The sequence below is a fragment of the Pelodiscus sinensis genome, chromosome 21, assembly GCF_052426305.1.
Source record: "Pelodiscus sinensis isolate ZL-2025 chromosome 21, ASM5242630v1, whole genome shotgun sequence".
Taxonomy (NCBI): domain Eukaryota; kingdom Metazoa; phylum Chordata; order Testudines; family Trionychidae; genus Pelodiscus; species Pelodiscus sinensis.
In genome coordinates, this window is record NC_143072.1 from 14,374,498 (window position 1) to 14,388,953 (window position 14,456).

The 14,456-nt window shown below is 47.6% G+C and overlaps 1 protein-coding gene across 4 annotated transcripts in view; it reads left to right on the top strand.

Moving 5' to 3' along the window:
- Positions 1-14,456, top strand: part of PITPNM3 (PITPNM family member 3) — a 526,934-nt gene that overhangs the window by 285,436 nt on the left and 227,042 nt on the right. The gene's annotated exons all lie outside the window — the stretch shown is intronic.

Sequence of the window (14,456 nt, forward strand, 5' to 3'; positions counted from 1 at the left end):
TAGTCATGTTCAGGGTATTTGTGCTTTATTCTGATTGTTTGGTTTAAACTTCTCTGTGTGAATCCATGCCTTCCCTCCCCTATTCATTATCTAATGGTACGTCCAGACTACAGGGTTTTGTCGACAGAAGTTTTGTCGACAGATACTGTCGACAAAGCTTCTGTCGACAAAGAGCGTCTAGACTTCATTCTGTTCTGTTGACAAAGTCTAGACACAACCCTACATGCAATAACACCTTCTGTCGACAGATTTAAAATGAAAACTAGAGGCAGATCACTAGAACAAACAAGACTGCAAAACTGATTACTCAAGGAATAGCAAAATGTAAGCACAGGAGACCAGAATTTTTGTGCTGAACGCCCAATGACGACTCTGGTGAACAGTTTCTGCAAAGGTTGCCGCATGCACATATTAAACGTAACTCTGCTGTGAAAAGTCACTGTATAAATTGTACCCTTCCCCTGTGTATTTTGAGTCCTGCCTGCTTGCTTTTACCTCTGCCAGCACTGCAAAGCCAATGCAGATCTGGGAGGGTGAGGTATGTTTATGTTGACTAAGTATTGACCGCAGAATTTCTGTGTCTGGTGATGTGTGACCCAGAAAGATCCCAGCTCATCTCGGGAGGCAGAACTACCAGACATACTGTGGAAATTGGTGCCAGAAAAACAAACATGGGGCCCCAGGATGCCATTTTTAGGTACTTTTCAGAGCAGAAATCTCATGTGGGCCTTGACTTAGGAAAGTGCTTACGCACCAAGTGAACAGTCCCATTGACATCAGTGAGATTAATTTTTTGATAAAGTAGCTTCCAGAATCAGGCTTTTTTCATGTAGCATAAATGTCAGTCACTTCACTTGTCTAGTCTGTGTCAGGACAATCCCCCTCCACCTCTTCTTGCCCCTGCTCTGACCCCTCCCCCCTACCATTGCTCTGCCCTCACTCCTCTTCCACACCCCATACCTGCTCCCACCCCACCGCTTCCTCCAACCAGTGCGGCTCGCGATGCTGGCACTCCTCCACACCCACTGGGCAGCAATACAGCCAAGGGCGGCCCGAGGCGGGCTACTGGCAGCTGGCGCCCCAGGCGGAATGCGCAATCGGCGCCCCCGCCTCCATAGCCCTCAATGGTGTGACGTCATCATTGGGCGCCCCGTTTAATGCAGCGCCCTAGGTGATGGCCATGTCGGCCTATACGTGCGGGTCGCCCCTGAATACAGCCCCAGCTCACTTTGCCGCCCTGGTTGTGTTGCTCTACACTCTGGGGGAAAGTCTATTTAAGCAATGGGAAGCAATCACCTTTTGTCTTCAGCTGGTCTATGAAACTGCCTGACAACCCCTAAGTCAGAGAATCATAGAACCATAGAGCTGGAAGAGACCTCAGAAGGTCATCAAGTCCAGCCCCCTGCTCTAGGCAGGGTCAATCCCAACTAAATCAACCCGGCCAGGGCTTTGTCAAGTCGAGACTTAAACACCGCTAGGGATGGAGACTCCACTACTTCCCTAGGTAACCCATTCCAGTGCTTCACCACCCTCCTAGTGAAATAGTTTTTCCTAATATCCAACCTGGACTTCTCCCACCACAACTTGAGACCATTGCTCCTTGTTCTGCCCTCTGTCACTACTGAGAACAGCCTTTTTCCAACCTTTTTGGAACCTCCATTCAGGAAGTTGAAGGCTGCTATCAAATCCCCTCTCACTCTTTGTTTCTGCAGACTAAACAGACCCAACTCCTTCAGCCTCTCCTCCTAAGTCATATGCTCCAGTCCCCTAATCATTTTGGTTGCCCTCCGCTGGACCCTCTCCAATACATCCACATCCTTATTGTAGTGGGGGGCCCAGAACTGGACACAATACTCCAGATGTGGCCTTACCAGATCCTAATAAAGGGGAATAATGACATCTCTGGATCTGCTGGCAATGCTCCTCTTAATGCAACCTAATATGACATTAGCCTTCTTGGCTAGAAGAGCACACTGTTGACTCATATCCAGCTTCTCATCCACTGTAACCCCCAGGTCCTTTTCTGCAGAACTACTAAACTGGTTGGTCCCCAGCTTGTAACAGTGCTTGGGATTCTTCCGTCCCAAGTGCAGGACTCTGCACTTGTCCTTGTTGAACCTCATCAGATTTCTTGTGGCCCAATTCTCCAATTTGTCTAAGTCACTCTGGATTCTATCTCTGCCCTCAAGCGAATCTACTTCTCCCCCTAGCTTCGTGTCATCTGCAAACTTGCTGAGGGTTCAGTCCATCCCCTCGTCCAGGTCATTAATAAAGATATTGAACAAAATTGGTCCTAGAACTGAACCTTGGGGCACTCCACTAGAAACCGACCGCCATCCTGACATCGGCCATTAATCACTACCTGCTGGGCCCGGCCTTCTAGCCATCTTTCTATCCATCTTACTGTCCATTTATCCAATCCACATTCCCTTAACTTGCTGGCAAGTATATTGTGGGAGACCGTATCAAAAGCCTTGCTAAAGTCTAGGTATATCACATCCACTGACTTTCCCACGTCCACAGAGCCAGTTACCTCATCATAGAAGCTAATCATATTGGTTAGGCACGACTTTCCCTTTGTGAATCAATGCTGACTATTCCTAATCACTTTCCTCTCTTCCAAGTGCCTCAAAATGGATTCCTTAAGGATCCCTTCCATAATTTTTCCAGGAACCGAGTAAGACTGACCGGCCTATAGTTCCCTGGATTGTCCTTCTTCCCTTTTTTGAAGATGGGCACTACATTTGCCTTTTTCCAATCATCTGGGATTTCTCCCGATCTCCACGACTTTCCAAAGACAATGGCCAAAGGCTCTTCAATGACATTTGCCAACTCCCTCAGTACCCTCGGATGCATTAAGTCCGGACCTATGGATTTGTGTACGTTTAGCTTTTCTAAATAGTTCCTAACCTGTTCTTTACCCACCAAGGGCTGTCCATCTTCATCCCATCTTGCGTCACTTAGCGCATTAGTCTGGGAGCCCACCTTGTCCGTGAATACAGAGGCAAAGAAAGCATTGGGTACTTCAGCTTTCCCCACATCATCTGTCACTAGTTTACCTCCTTCATCCAGTAGGGGCTGCACACCCTCTCTGATCACCTTCTTCTTGTTAACATGCCTGTAGAAACCTTTCTTGTTACCTTCCCATCCTTAGCCAGGATGCACTTAGCAGGGCACAGTGGGTAACTGGTGGTGCTTCCACCTTGGAAATATAGCTACTTTTCAAAAACAGAAGTGCCATGGGAGCAGGGGGCAAGCAGGGGACTCATGTGGTCCCCCACTGCCCCCATGATCTCCGCGTGCACTTTGGTTTTGAAATGTACAATCCTCCCCTCCCCCGCTCCCTCCTTTTGACATGTACAAGAGCCCCAGAGGGAGCTCTTGTACATTTCAAAAGCAAAGCATGCAGTGGGGAAGTCCCCTATGGGCCCCATGCTCCCCGCAGCACTTCTGCCTTTGAAATGGCAGAGGTATCTTTATTGACTAATCGATCATCAGTGCAAATTGTGTTGACAGTTCTATTAGTTGATTAATGTACCCCTAGTGCAAATAATTGTTACTTGGGGGGGAGCAACCACTATGTATATTGCTCTTTCATTGCTAAAGAGGGTGGAGCATCCTCATGTGTAAAACTTGTACACAGAGAAAGATGGATTTATTTGTGGCTTTGATCACTTTTGGGTTCCTGAGTGCTGAGCTGTGGAACTGTGTCCTCCGAGAGCTGAAGCGGTTTAGTGTCTGTATTGCACTCCACAGGGGCAGCAATCCCACCTCTGGCCTGTCTGGGTGGTATCAGAAGATCTGGCCCAGCTAGACAGGGTGTGGTGGTAAGGGGCAGCTCCAGGGAGTAATAAAGCCAGCATCAGTGGCATGATCAGCACTCTTGGGAACAATTGCAAGGGGACTTCTCTGATCACACCCTGTCACTCCTTCTCCCCATAGTCACTGCCCATCTGAGGTGGGGGAAATTCCTTCTTGACCCCACGTATGGCAATTGGTTGTAGACCCTAAGGGTGTGTCTAGACTACATGCCTCCGTCGACGGAGGCATGTAGATTAGCCAGATCGGCAGAGGGAAATGAAGCCGCGATTAAAATAATTGTGGCTTCATTTCAATTTAAATGGCTGCCCCGCTCTGCCGATCAGCTGTTTGTCGGCAGATTGGGGCAGTCTGGACGCGCCGTGCCGACAAAGAAGCCTTTCTTGATCGGCACAGGTAAACCTGGTTTCACGAGGCATACCTGCGCCGATCAAGAAAGGCTTCTTTGTCGGCGCGGCGCGTTCAGACTGCCCCGATCTGCCGACAAACAGCTGATCGGCAGAGCGGGGCAGCCATTTAAATTTAAATGAAGCCGCGATTATTTTAATCGCGGCTTCATTTCCCTCTGCCGATCTCTACATGCCTCCGTCGACGGAGGCATGTAGTTTAGACGTACCCTGAGAGTCTCAGTAAGAACCAGCCCTCCTCTCCAGTGTCCCATCTCCAGCTGTGGCCATACTTGGCTATGTCTACACGACAGAGTTTTTCTGGGATACAGGAGATATTTTTCAGAAGAGCAGATGCACTTTTTCGGCATCCCTGTAAAACTCACTTTTCAAGGAAGAAAGGATATTCTGAGAGAGGTTTTTTTTCCCAATATTTGGCCCAGCATAGATGGGCCAAATGTTGGAAAAGCCTCTTCCGAAAAAAGAAGTGGAAAAAGCTACGCAAATTGCAGTTCACAATTTGCGTAGTTTTTTCCAGAAGAACAGTGTAATGTAGACCTAGCCTCTGATGCTTCAGGTGGAGGAGGAAAACCCCCCCAAACAAACACCCAACTCACCTCCTCCTCAGAATGCACTGGGGGGTGGGGGGGATCCCTTTCTGACTCCTGCAGATGACCAGCTGAAGCCTTGAGGCAAGAGATTTCAGGAACATAAGACATAAACCAGAAAAGACCAGCAGTGATTTTCCTTGAGTTCTTTGAAACAAAGTGGAGGGGGAAGGACTATGCGACCTATTAGTTTTGTAGTCACTGTCTGTGGGATATATTGTGCAACCCTGGTGCATGTTGTTGAGTACTTTGCTTTTGTGGATATTCCCTAAAGTATGGGTTATACAACTGAGCCCTATGAGTCAATGACGGACCAGAGCTGAGTAAGCCTATAGATCTTGGTTCACTTTCTTGTGAAGCATCTCACAGCAAAGCTCTGGGTAAGATGGTAACTATGGTAGCGCTGGCTTTCTGTTGTAAGATTTTTATGTTGCCGTATTCCTTTGGGCCCAAACTTTACCTGGATAAAATTGCCAGCTCTGTGGTGAAACCTAATGATGTTTTTGAGATGTATAAATCTGTTAGGAACATCTAGACTTTACCAATTGCCTTTTGTTACTTTATGATCACAATAACCCTGAGTAATGGCAGCTTTGTGTGATATAACTGAACCAGGGAGTTGTGAACAATTGGCCGTGCTTTATGCCTCATGACTAAGTGCATTCCAGCAGGGCTATCCCTAGGGAAGAACAGAGCCTGGGACAACCCCTCCCCCGCCTCAGGAGCAGAGCATGGGAAGGTGCCAGTCAGGCCAGGACCCTGTGGGTGGGAGGAGGGGATGAGGCGGTTTTCCTCCTACTGTGTCCCGCACACACTGGGTCCAGCACACGCAGCATCCTGCAGAGAACTTCTATCCCTGGCCACTGGAGGGGGGGGGGATGTTGGGGGCAGTGTGTGTGTGAGGGGCAGATGCCACTTGCTGGAGAGAGTACTACTGGGTTCCCCTCCTCCTCTTCTCCCCTCCCCCGGCAGGTTCCCATTCACAGGCTCAGTCTCCTCCACATTACTGCATTTGACCAGGAGCGGATGCTGCCTGAGTACGGGCATGACCCTGGGTCATGTGTGGCACTGCTGTGTGGTTCCACGATCCCAGACTCCTTAGTGCTGACTTGGTGTGGGAAGGTGTCTCACCACAGAGGACGGGGTAAGGCAGGCCTCTCCAGGAACCTTGTGAGAAGGAGCGAGGGGCTCCTGTGAGAGAGCATCGTGGGGCTGAGTGCTCTGAACTGGTACCCCATGTGCACAGGTCGTTGTGTGGCCCCCAGGCCGAGTAGACTGAGAGAGGAGTGCATAGCCCTCACAGTCCATCGCCTGACCTCACATGTATATAGGCAAAATTATAGAACTCACCTGAAGTGCCTTCCCCAGGGTCATCGAAAGCCTGGGAGACATCCTGGGAGGGGGAACTGGCTCCAAGGAGAGGAGCAGGTCCTGGTTGGTGAGTATGGTCACCTGGCAGGCCTCCTCCACCTTCTTGTCTGCAACCCCGCCCTCGTGCAGGCATGTGCTGGCTGGAGTTAATGATGGGGGCAGCGGGCGAGGTGAAAGCTCCCCTCCCAGGATGGTATCCAGCTGCTCATAGTAGCAGCAGCTGTGCAGTGCTGCCCCAGAGTGTCTGCTCTGCTCCCTGGCCTTGTGGTTGGCCTGCTGGAGCTCCTTGATCTTCATCTGGTCCTGGTCCAGGATCCAGTGGTGGCCTTTGTTGGCCAGGCTGGCAGCAAATCCAGCTGTAGATGTTGGTATCTCGCTTTCTGGTGTGGAGATCCTGGAGGTTGGTCTCCTCCCTCCAGACCTTGATGAGGTCCAGGATCTCTGCGCCAGTCCAGGCTGGAGCTCTCCTGCATTATTGGCCAGTAGCAGCGGAGAGAGCAGCGGGAGTGCTGGCAGCCGTGGGAAGCTCCGAGGGAGCGTTGGGGTCAGCCATGCCTCCCTCAGATGCTGCTGTGTCCCACAGGGCTTTAACGTCACCACGTGGGACAAGCCCTTCTCCTGCTGCCTGAGTTTTAAGCTCTTCAGGAGACAGGAGAAGGGGAGCAGTGGAGACCAGTACGGCTAGAGCGGTCAGAACTGCAGCTGAGAGAGGCCCCTGGAGGCCAATTATTTCGAAGCAGCAGCAGATCGTCTGCACTAATGCTATTTCAAAATAACAATTTCAAAATAAGCGTTATTCCCTGAGGAAAGCAGGAGTACTGATTTGGAAATAATGGGATTGGTAATGTGGATCCGCCGCTTATTATTTCAACTTAAGGGGGATTATTTCCAAATAACTCCCCCGTGCAGACCAGGGCTGAGGGGCAATAGCTAGGTCAGTGGTAGGTCTTGTCTAAATAGCACTTTCTGAGCTGGGAGTTTAGTCAGCACAACTGCATCCCTAGGATGTTATAGCAGCATAAATTGGTAGTATAAATGCATCCTGACAGTAAAATGAGAGGGGAAAGGTAGGGTTGCCAGATGGTTTAACCAAACCCCCTCCCTTCTCCCCCCAAAAAACAAAACAAAACCCATTGAGGAAAAAATTCTGTTGAGTAACAAAAAGGGGGAGACCAAAGTTGAGAGAAAAAAAAAAGACCCCGAGAGTTATTAAGCCAAAAAAAAAAAAGCCCCTTTAAGAAATGCCTTTGAGGCTTTTTGGTCCTAACATGCTGCTGGCAGCCATCCGCCATCTTGTCTTCCTGCTCCGGGCCAAACAGCTCCCCTGCAAAACCCGATAAGCACCCAGTATTTTCACCTCCTGGTCAGGAAAAAACTTTAGATGTCCGGTGTTTTCTGAATTTTTTTTTACCAGATAGGAGGCGAAAATACTGGACTGTCCATTGGCAACCCTAGGGAGAGGAGGGAGCAGGACTTGGAGGGCAGGGGCTGAAATATAAAGTGGGAGCATATTTTTGTAGCAAATGAGGGTGCGATTGTAATAAGGCTGTTGATTAATCTTCATTAACTCTCACGATTAACTAAACATTGTGATTAGTTCATTTTAGTTGCACTGTTAAATAGACTTATCAATTGAAATTGTGTACACATTTGTAATAAATATAAAATGAGCCCTGTGCATTTTGTATTCTGTGTCTTAATTTGAAAATGTAGAAACTTCCAAAAATATTTAAATAACCAGTATATAACCACTGTTATTGTTTAACAGTGCAATTACATTTTTTAAATTGCTTGACAGCCCTAATGGTAACATGGGGTAGGCTTACCTGTGAGTTTCCCTGTGGGCTTTGTTCTGCTGTATCAAACACAGGAGATATATGAGGCTGAAGCAACTTCAAGCAGGCAAAATCAAGAGTTCAGGCAGGTGCTGAGCAGAGAGAGACTTATGATCTATTTTCAGTCAGGGATCAGAACACAGGCAGATGGCAAGCTAGGGAATGTGTGTCCAGAGGGCTAAGGGGAAGAGATTTGGCGGACCGTTTCATCTTGATTGTTGTTATTGCCAGTGGCTGCACATTTTCACTAGAGCTAACTTGGAGTCTGCATTATAACTTGGAGTCTGCTCAGGGTGTGGTGACTGCCCCACTGCACAGCACTGACAGAAGCATGTGCTTGTGAAATCCTGTGGTTAAGTCTTCAGTGTAGAGAAGACCAGAGGTCCTGTTCCACAGACCCAAAGATAAGAAACCTATTGGTGGTTTAAGTAGGTTTCGGATTGGGCCCTAAAGCTCTAGGACCAAATTTTCAAATGGCTGGTGAGCCAGATTTGCAAGAGCTCAGCACCCATAATCATGGTCCAAGTTTTCTAAAGATGCCAGCTCTCTTGTAGGCACCTGGATATGGCCAAACTTTTCAAAGCGTTCAGCAGCCAGCAGCTTCCATTGTAGCTGTTCAGACCCCAGGGAAGACAAATGATACTCAGCTTGTGTTACCCAGTAGCAAATTTGTGCATGGTCGGTTTTTGCCATTGTAATACACGTGTTTGCCCCCCTCCCCTCCCTTCCACCATGTCAAGTGACATGATGAGCTTTTAGAATTTTAAACAGACCCCAATCAGCATAAATTAAATTCCTTCAACCACCATGAAGTGAAGCCTGTTGTATTATTTTTTATGTAAATGTAATTATTTTTAAATTAGATTTATAAATTATGTAGATGTTTGATCAAAGACTGTGAAGTGAAATGAAAAGTTAAATATTCCAGGTCTCCTGATTTCCTTTAGAGGAAATAGAATTGTGCTCCCACTAAGAGTATGTCTACACTGCAGAGTTTTTCTAGAAAAACAACTGTTTTTCTGGAAAAACTACACTTATGTCCACACTGCTATTGCGTTCTTTCAACAGAAAGTCGAAAACAGAGGGGTTTTCCAACAGCAGTAAACCTCTTTCTATGAGGAAGAAGACTTTTTCCAAAAAAGTTTTTTCAGAATAAGGCGTGTGTGGACGCGGAAGAGAATGTTTTTTCAAAAGAAATGGCCTCCAGAAAAAAGCACAGGCCCTAGTGGTCACTCCATCCATAGTAATCACAACTGAAATGCGAGATAGCAGCCAATAAATGTGGACGCTATCTTTCAAAAAAAGCAAATCACTTTTTTGTTGTGCTTTTGCTGTGTAGATGTTCTCTTTCAAAAAAAATTTTTCCGGAAGATCTCTTTCCAAAAAGCTTCTTCCGAATGAAGCCTGCAGTCTAGACGTAGCCTAAGGGAATCCTGTTCTCTCGCTCTCTCTCACACATTCACATGCACATGTACAGAGCCGGACCAAGCCATTTTGGTGCCTCAGGCACCAGGCGAGCGGCACCACCCCCGGGACATACGGCCCCTCCTCCGGGTGCACAGCACATGCGCGGGCCCACCCACAGGACGCGCAGCCCTGCCTCCAGGCGCATGACACATGGGCGGGCCCGCCCCCGGGACATGCGGCCCCGCCTCTGGGCATATGATGCATGCGCAGGCTCATCCCCGGGATGCGTGGGCGGACGCACGGCGCATGCGCTGCCCGGTCGGCCCGGCCACTGCCGATGGTGCATAGCACAAAGCCGCCCGGGGCGGGCTGCACCTGGCCGTGCAGGGCCCTGCGGCCGCAGGGGGAAGGGTGCTGCTGGCCGGTGCTATGGGGGGTTAACACGGCTCCTGCCCCAGGCGGCCGCTGCAGCCTGCCGGGAGCCGGGCGCCCCCCGTAGGTTGGTGCCCTGGGCAGCTGCCTGGCTAGCCCACCCCTTAGTCTGGCCCTGCACATGTAACTCACTGGTGAGCATCTCCATATCAGGGATAATGTACATAGATCACTGCTGTTGGAATGTGTGACTCCGTAAACATGTCACCGCTCTTGTCAAATAGTTTGCTCTAAGTGAGAAAAATGATGCTTAAAGATATTCACAGCACAGGGGAATGTGTGAAAGGCTTCTGATACAGAACCCGTCTCACCTCTCCTCCCCCTAAGAAAAGATTAAACTTACGGACATGTCTGGAATCTGTGGTAGAGTAGAGTAGGCATTGATTGGAACTTTGGGAATGGAAGATGTAATGTGATAAATTTTCAGCATTTGTCTTCATAGCAGATGATACTGTAACTTGAAGCAAAATTAGTGACTCCTGAGATCATGTGAAAAATCTAGAAAAGGAAAAGAAAAGGAAAAGAAAAGGAAAAGAAAAGGAAAAGAAAAGAAAAAAGAAAAATCAGTTCACCTCTAAGGAGATGATTTGTCATTCTGATTGTAGCTTCATCCCAATTCAGCTACATAAACCCAATTTTCCTACCATCATCTAGTAGTCTCTCTTCTATTTCTGGTGCTTCCATTGTTACTAAGCTTACAAAGTGATTTTCAGTCAGTTTCATACTTTTATGTAGGAACGCTGAGGACACCCCTGTCAAGAAACACCACCAAATGGAAACATGATACAGGTTTTGATGGTAGAGGTAATTAAATCTAGTGACTTGAGAGTGAGCCATAGGTGCTGAAATTAGGAGTGGGGAAGGCGTGGCTGCACCCCTGGTTTCAAATGGCTTCCATTATATACACCAGTTGCAGTTGGTTCAGTGACTCTCAGCACCCCCACTGTACAAATTGTTCCAGCACCATTGGAGTGAGCAGCCTATTTTTAGTCTGTTTTTCAGTTTTCAATTTGTAATTTTCTCCCTCTTTTTCCTTATCTCTCCCCCCTCCCGTTCACCAGTGAAATGAATGTAGTTTTTTAAAAAGCAGGAGAAAGGAAAACAAAAGTATTCATCTTTTTAAAGAACAAAATCTTTTCAACAGTGAAAAATGTTATACAAATTTGGAATTAAAAAAGTTTCTTTTTGAAATCTGCAGAACAAAAATGAATTTGAAAGCCTTACTGAAAGCTATTTTCTATTTTTCAGCCAGCTTCATTGTGCAGGATTGGACAACTTATTATATTCAGTGTAATTTTAAGACATCTTTATCCTCTGTCCATAATTAATATTTAGTAAACCAATACTTGGGAATGTAAATACCTGGTGAGCAGAGAGACACACACACTGAGCTGTAGCATTTACAAGCAAGTTCTATTCATTCATTGTTTAATGGATGTCTTGTATTTTTGTATGCAGTGTTGTTGTGGCCATGTTGGATCCCAGGATATTAGAGAGACGGGGGTGAGATAATATATTTTTCCTGGACCAATTTCACAAGCCTGCTTTTCTCACCAACAGAAGCTGATCCAATAAAAATATTCTCTCCTCAATTAATTATATTACCTCATCTCCTTATCTTTCTTGTATTTTTGCTACTTTTTGGGCCCGAGTCCTTTGAAACATTTAACATTTGCTCATGATACAGAGGCATAGTCGTTACACTCAACTCGACTTGATTCCTCTGTAATGTGACAACTTCAGAACACTGTAGCTGATTGATTCCAAATGTTCAGGAGATGTTCTAGACAGCAATGGCAAGAACCCTGTTGATTTTTAGGGAAGTTGGGGAACTGAAAGGGGGGCGGGTGTAACAGATGAAGCCTTTGCTAGCTCTTTAAGACAACCACAGCCTCAGCCTCAAACACCTCTTCCGTTGTATGTAGAGAAAAAAACTGGGGGATGGTGTCCACGGATGCCTTCCTTCATAACAATACTCCATCTCACTTCTGCCTCTTCTCCTAAGCTATGTCTACACTGCACTGTAGTTCAAAATAAGATACACAATTTGAGCTATGCAAAAAAAAAAAAAAGCTTATTTCTTAATCTGGTGCTAGGTACACAGCACCAAATTTTGAAATCACCTGCTCTTCTAAAACATGTTACTCCTCAAGGAATGAGGTTTACAGGGACGTTGGAATAGCGAGCCCAAACTAACGGGCTTGCTGTGAAGGTGCAGGATAGCTATTTTGGGATAGTCCAGTATCCCGAAATAGTGTTGCAGTGTAGATGTAGCCCTGGAGCTTGAGGCTATGTCTAGACTATGATTTTCTTTCAAAAGAGGATATGCAAATTCCGCGGGAAGTTAAGTCATTCGAGATGCCAATATGTTAGGATACGTCTAAACTACGTTTTCCGAAAAAGAAAAATTTGCATCTCTTCTTCCGATCTCACTTTCAAAAGAGGATCTTTCGAAAGTGAAAGTAGTCTGGACGTGGGTTTTTTTGAACCGTGTAAACCTCATTTTTTAAGGAAGAGCGTTTTTTTCGAAAGGGTTTTTTTTCCCTGAAAAAAATACATCCAGACTACTTTCACTTTCGAATGATCCTCTTTTGAAAGTGAGGTCGGAAGAAGAGATGCAAATTTGTCTTTTTTTGAAAACGTAGTTTAGACGTATCCTAACATATTGGCATCTCGAATGACTTAACTTTCCACGGAATGTGCATATCCTCTTTCAAAAAAACCCCCCCATAGTTTAGACATACCCTAACATATTGGCATCTTCCAGACAAAAATAATGATGGTGGGCAGAGAAGGGTAATGAAATGGGGACATGGTGTGGGGTGAAGAATGGGAGAGTTTGCTATTACGTGAATAGAGTCCACATAACCCCTGAGCTCTCTGGTCCCTTCCTCTTATGTCATGGGGGGAGGTATGAGGAACCATTGCCATGGTGACCCCCATTGGGAGACAGACAAAATCTCTGCCTTGGACGGAGGGACTTGGATTGATGGGATGGGGAACAGGGAACACAAGGAGGCCTTGCCTTAGAGGGAATGAGGGCACAGGGGAAGTGCGAATGCGATGCCCACAGTGCCATTAGTATGGGGAGGAGAATGGGTGGTGCACACAACCCTTGGCTGGGGAGAGTTGTAGGGAGTCCCTGAAACACAGGGGGATGGGAGTATGGCACATAAGGATCTGAGAAGGGATGGAGCTACTTAAGGAGCCTCTGGTGTGAGACAAATGCTAGGCTTATGCAAGTCACAAAGCGTGCAGTGACCTCATTTTTAACAGACATATTCCTGAAGACTTCAGAAGCCCTTCCATGGATAGTGACCGATGCGCACCTCAGCAATTATTCTTCTGCCTACCAGCTACTGCAGAGAGCATTTTCTCCCCAATCAGCTAAAAGGAGATAACATTTCTGACCACGCTCTTTGGCGGTGTGCTGCAATCCACAGAATACCCCGTCGAGGTGCTGATAAGTGAGAGAGATTGAATATGAAGATTGAGAAGAGGTTAATTCAAAGAGTTTTCTTGCCTCAAATGTCAGATGCCAAGAGACTTCATTGCTTGCCATTTCAGCATGAAAAATGGAGAGTGGCAGCTTTTTGTTGCTGTAAATTAGAGGGCCTGTCACTTGCTCTTCTTGGTGTGCTCTGTGCTGCAGGGCTATTTAAAAGCTGAGCTGCTGGCTGTGATAACTTGAGGACCTGTGACAGAAACGAAAGCTGTGTCTGAGCTGCTAGTCTCAACTAGTCCATCCGTCAGTGGTAAAATGCATTTATTCCTTTTCATGATGGGGCCGGCCTCAAGCCGTTCACTCTCTTTGGCTTTCTAATTGTGCTACAGTCCCTCCCTTAACTGGGACTCTCTGGTCTCGCAAAATCCATGGTCCAGCACGACCACAGATATTCCTGGGCCACAGAGCCCAGGAACAGAGAGGTCTGGTGGTGGGGTAAGAGTGCGGTATGGGGCACTGGAGACTCAACCGGAAGGTCAGTGTTGGGGGAGGGAGGGTGGGCGTGGCATAGTTCTAGCCCAAGCGGCTGGGGAGTTGAAACCCCAGTGGCAGCCATGGAGCTCCGGCTGCAGCCAGGGAGCTGTGACCCCAGCAGCTGCCTTGCAGTTCTGGCCCCAGTCCCAGCTGGGGCCTCTGAGTCCTGGCTGTGGAGCCAAGCGGCTGCAGAGCTCTGGCCCCAGCCGCGGCGTCCCGGCTGTGGAGCTCTGGCTGTGCCACTCTGGCCCTAGCAGTAACAGGGCTGGTGGCAGCTAGAACGCTCCAGGGGGCTGGGGCAACAGCGGGGCCAGGCTGGAGCCCTAGTTCAGTGGTAGGAATGGGGCAGCAAGGGCCAGAAGGAAAGGGACCTCCTCTGGTACAGCAAATTCCTTCATTCAGGACTGGTCAGGTTCCGAGGGTGCCGGACAAGGGAGGTGTAATCTGTAGTGGAAACCTGTTATGCAACAGCAAAATCTATTTAAAATCTGTTGGCTGAAGAAGACGACCTGCTGGACAGTAGGAAGTAGGAATAAGAGATCTTCCGGAAAAGGGCTTATTTTCCGGAGAATCGCGTCTACACTGGCGCTTTTCTCCGGCAAAAACCCCGAGCCGGAAA